Source organism: Salmo trutta, chromosome 35 (genome assembly GCF_901001165.1).
Source record: "Salmo trutta chromosome 35, fSalTru1.1, whole genome shotgun sequence".
Taxonomy (NCBI): Eukaryota; Metazoa; Chordata; class Actinopteri; order Salmoniformes; family Salmonidae; genus Salmo; species Salmo trutta.
This window is the reverse complement of record NC_042991.1, coordinates 12271345-12276914: the sequence shown is the minus strand read 5'-3', so window position 1 is coordinate 12276914 and position 5570 is coordinate 12271345.

The window sequence follows — 5570 nt, the reverse complement described above, 5'->3', positions numbered from 1 at the left end:
CAGTTCCTATGCTTCCTGGCTGATGTTTTGGTCACTTTTGAATGCTGGCGGTGCTTTCACTCTAGTGGTAGCATGAGGCGGAGTCTACAACCCACACAAGTGGCTCAGGTAGTGCAGCTCATCCAGGATGGCACATCAATGCGAGCTGTGGCAAGAAGGTTTGCTGTGTCTGTCAGCGTAGTGTCCAGAGCATGGAGGCGCTACCAGGAGACAGGCCAGTACATCAGGAGACGTGGAGGAGGCCGTAGGAGGGCAACAACCCAGCAGCAGGACCGCTACCTCCGCCTTTGTGCAAGGAGGAGCAGGAGAAGCACTGCCAGAGCCCTGCAAAATGACCTCCAGCAGGCCACAAATGTGCATGTGTCTGCTCAAATGGTCAGAAACAGACTCCATGAGGGTGGTATGAGGGCTCGACGTCCACAGGTGGGGGTTGTGCTTACAGCCCAACACCGTGCAGGACGTTTGGCATTTGCCAGAGAACACCAAGATTGGCAAATTCGCCACTGGCGCCCTGTGCTCTTCACAGATGAAAGCAGGTTCACACTGAGCACATGACAGACGTGACAGTCTGGAGACGCCGTGGAGAACGTTCTGCTGCCCGCAACATCCTCCAGCATTACCGGTTTGGCGGTGGGTCAGTCATGGTGTGGGGTGGCATTTCTTTGGGGGGCTGCACAGCCCTCCATGTGCTCGCCAGAGGTAGCCTGACTTCCATTAGGTACCGAGTTGAGATCCTCAGACCCCTTGTGAGACCATATGCTGGTGCGGTTGGCCCTGGGTTCCTCCTAATGCAAGACAATGCTAGACCTCATGTGGCTGGAGTGTGTCAGCAGTTCCTGCAAGAGGAAGGCATTGATGCTATGGACTGGCCCGCCCGTTCCCCAGACCTGAATCCAATTGAGCACATCTGGGACATCATGTCTCGCTCCATCCACCAACGCCACGTTGTACCACAGACTGTCCAGGAGTTGGCGGATGCTTTAGACCAGGTCTGGGAGGAGATCCCTCAGGAGACCATCCGCCACCTCATCAGGAGCATGCCCAGGCATTGTAGGGAGGTCATACCGGCACGTGGAGGCCACACACACTACTGAGCCTCATTTTGACTTGTTTTAAGGACATTACATTAAAGTTGGATCAGCCTGTAGTGTGGTTTTCTACTTTAATTTTGAGTGTGACTCCAAATCCAGACCTCCATGGGTTGATAAATTGGATTTCCATGGATTATTTTTGTGTGATTTTGTTGTCAGCACATTCAACTATGTAAAGAAAAAAGTATTTAATAAGAGTATTTCTTTCATTCAGATCTAGGATGTGTTGTTTAAGTGTTCCCTTTATTTTTTTGAGCAGTATATATATATATATATATGCAGACCCTGTCATTCCTTTTCCATGTTACTGTACGCTAACCTTATATTTAATGGAGCCCTAGCTTACATAACCTGCTATCCTTAGATCATTCCATCGTTTGACGTCCGCATGACTTCCGTTCATTTCCTCAATCTTTAAACTGACACACTTTTACTACCGGTCCCCATTTCGCTATACGTATTATCATAAATGGCGTTACGTATGGTGACGTTATCAGGCTAAGCAGCTTGGCAGGAAGCTGATGATTAATCACGTTGGAGTGTGATGTCGACACCTCATCAGCCAACGCTGTGATGAATGTGGCTCTCTAATGCTGAAGCTATAAATCACTATCTATCGTTGTGTGTGTGTGTGTGTGTGTGTGTGTGTGTGTGTGTGTGTGTGTGTGTGTGTGTGTGTTTGTGAGTGTGTCTGTGCACTAATGCTGAAGCTATAAACTGTTATCTATCGCTGAGCTCTCATCGTAATGAATGGCACCAGCCAGAGAGAGAGAGGGGGAGAGAGAGAGAGAGAGAGAGACTGAGGAGAGGGACATGCAGGGTAATAACATAATACTCACTGCCATACTTGAGACTGAGGAGACTGAGTCTAGTGCTGCCTCTCTGGGGTTGAAGTAACACTACTGGCTGGCTATGTTCCAGTGTCTATACTAGTGTAGCACTTAAGATGCTTGCCCAATACATTGATTCGTTCTAAGTGGTATGCTAAGTGTGGATATTGGAATGCTGCCAATGTTTATGTGATTTCCATATCGAAATAGGAAATGTACATAGTGAAATCTGCCTCCTCCTCTTCCTCCTTCTTCTTCTTCTTCTTCTTGATAAGACTAGAGACAGTATAATTATGATGACAGGGCATGAGAGACAACAACTGCCTCCTCATCGTGCAGTTAGTTTATCTAATCACAGACTGTGTCCCACAGATAACATCTACACAGCAAATTATTCAAATGGTGCATGTCTTTGTCAAAGTAATGGTCTGAGAATTCTCTCATCTCATCCTCTCATCTTGGAATGATTTTCAGTCATGCTACATGCGGTAACAGTTTGCAATAAGTTGCTCTTATTATACCTGTGAAGTAAAAATTAAGTGTTATTAGTTATTAGTAATTGCATTTTAATTGTATGGTAATGGAGTTGAGCGGTAACTGGTTGACTGTGGATGAATATCAAATGAAATCCAAATGTATTTGTCATGCACACAGTTTACAATATGTATAAAAGGTTGCAGTACAATAATCAATATCAATAATAAAAAGTCAAATCAAAAATATAAAGGAATTAGAAGGTAGTTTGCAAAGTAATAAACGGATATGTACACAGTAGGATATACAGTATAGATTATGAATGTGCTATGTCAAGTATGATTGTATTTGCAAATGTAAAGAGAATAGTGACTTTGCCACACAGTTAAAAAAATTGTATATAATAGAACAGCAGCATTGACTTTGTGTGTGTGTGTGTGTGTTTGTGTGGTTGTATGTGTGTGTGCAATACCAGGCGGTGATTCAGCCGCCATTCAAGATGCTCTCAATGGTTCAGCTGTAGAACTTCCTGAAGACTTGAGGGCCCATTCCAAATTTCTTCAGTCACCTGAGGATGAAGAGGAGCTGTTGTGCCTTCGCCATGGTGTCGGTGTGATTGGTCAATGTCAGGTCCTCTGTGATGTGCATGCAGAGGAACTTTTGACCCTCTCCACTGCAGCCCCTTCGATGCAGATGAGGGTGTGCTCACCCCCCTGTTTTCTGTAGTCCATGATCAGCTCCTTGGTTTTGCTGACGTTGAGGGAGAGGTTCTTTTTCTGGCATCACTTTGCCAGGGCCCTAACCTCCTCCCTGTGGGCTGTCTCGTGAGGCCCACCACCGTTTTGTTGTCGACAAACTTAACAATGGTGTTGGAGTCATGCATGGCCACGCAGTCGTGGGTGTACAGGGAGTACAGGAGGGGGCTGAGCCCACACCCCTCGGGGCTGCTGTGTTGCGTGTCGGAGGTGTTTTTGCCAGGATCCAGTTGCAGAGGGAGGTGTTCATAACCATACACAGTCAGCCCAATTCTGATATTTTGACCAATCATATCAGCCCTGAAAAAGATCTGACGAGAAAAGATCTGATGTGATTAGTCAAAAGATCAATTACAAAAAATATCAGAATAGGGCTTCCTGTGTAAACGCAGTCTGACTGTCCAGTGAAAATCTCACTTTTAAAAGTTAATTTTCTGTTTACTCATACTCAATTTATGTTGTTGACTCGTCTTATACATGTTTTTGTGTCCGAAGCATAAATGTGAGAAAAAACACTTCAAAAACCTCACCTCAAACATGTATCTCAAACAGACCATTTAAAAAATGCTTGCTAATTATGTAACCCTGCCCCATTGGCTGAGCGGGTCAATCAGAGGCCAATTTGTATGAATATTGTTAATGACCAGTATACGCCCACACCATTCTGTTGTCAGGGTATGCCCACTGCATTCCAAAACAGAAAAGCAGATTTTTAACATACTTAATTGCATTTTAAAAACATTTTTAAATGAAGTATTTCACACATATTGTTATAATTATATGTCATATTTCATAAAGAAATCGGGAAGCACTGGACGGTTTCTTTAATGATGAGCTTGGATGGGGCTATGGTGTTGAAAGCTGAGCTGAAGATCAATATTAACGTACATGGCCTGACAGACATTAATGTAATTCCTATGACACTAGTTGTATTTTCAAAGGTGACACAGCTTTATCAATGCAGTAGCGTGTTTGAAAAAATAAGTACAGTAGATTATTTATTGAACAGATTCGTTATTGAACAAATGGGGTAGTAGTCACAGTACTGTGTTTAAGGAATAAATCAAAAACATAACATATTTATATCCCCTCTACCCACAGCCCAGCCAGTCGAGACAATGCATATTTAAAACCTCAGGGATATATCCATGTGAATAATATGTTAAAAAAAACTCACACTCTAATGTGATTGTCGCTGAAGCACTATGCTACGTCCCAAATGGCACCCTATTCCCTATGTATTGCACTACTTTTGACCAGGACCCAAAAGTAGTGCACTAAATAGGGAATAGGGTGCTATTTGGAACACAACCCTAGTCTGTTGGATATTAAAGGAGATTTAATTCAGGCCGGAGCTTTTCCATTTGATTTCTCTCAGACCCAGGCAGCTCCACTGTAACACAAGGTCTTTGTCCAAAATGACAACCTATTCCATAAAAAGTGCACTACATTTGACCAGAGCTACTACTAAAGTAGTGCACTCAATAGGAAATAGGGTGCCATTTTGGAGGCAACCAAGGTCTGCAGGTGATCAATACAGCTTTAATTGGAGAGATGGATTATAATAGAGGCATTAGGCCTCATTGATTAGCACTCAACAGCAGTGTTCATTGTATGAAGAGAGACTGACAGTCAATATCAACTTCACTTACTTCTAGCGGGTAACAACAGACAACAGAGACCCATATCCCCCATGCCAAGGCATTATCCAACATAGGGTACACATCCCAAATGGCACCCTATTCCCTTTAGAGTGCACTACTTTTGACCAGGGCCCATAGGGCTCTGGGTCAAAAGTAGTGCACTAAATAGGAAATAGGGTGCCATTTGGGACATATTCCCAAGGGACACATGTAAATGTCAAGTATATTCTTGAATATAGTTTAGAGGGAATATTTTGAATTTCAGGACTTTATGTTAAACCAAATTAGGCTCTTTGCAATTGCATCATTCCACCTTTGGGTGGTGCTGCACTGGTTGCAAATACCTTGATATTCATCATATGGATGTACAGTATAGTGGTTGTACTGTATAAGTGTCTTGATTCTGGTGTGGAATTGTATTGATTTATTAGCTCTGTACTGTGTCACAATATGCTTAGTCTCTGCTGCTCTGATAGGCTGTGATAGGATTGCCTTTTAGCAGAGATAATAGAGAGTTGGTAGAGATATCGCAGAGATAATTCAGAGGCCATGATGACACTATTACTTACTAGTCGGTAATTGGATTAATGAAACAATCAACCAATCACTGATTATTGAACTCTGAGAGATAGAAAAGAGAGAAAAAAACACAGTCCAATGGTCGGGGAAAACAACAATAAATACCGCCAATAGGTTTTTATCGGCAAGCAGCACATTGCTTATTTTACCCTCTGCAGTCGGGGCCAGACGGGGAACTGCTCTCTAATTAACTCTGGA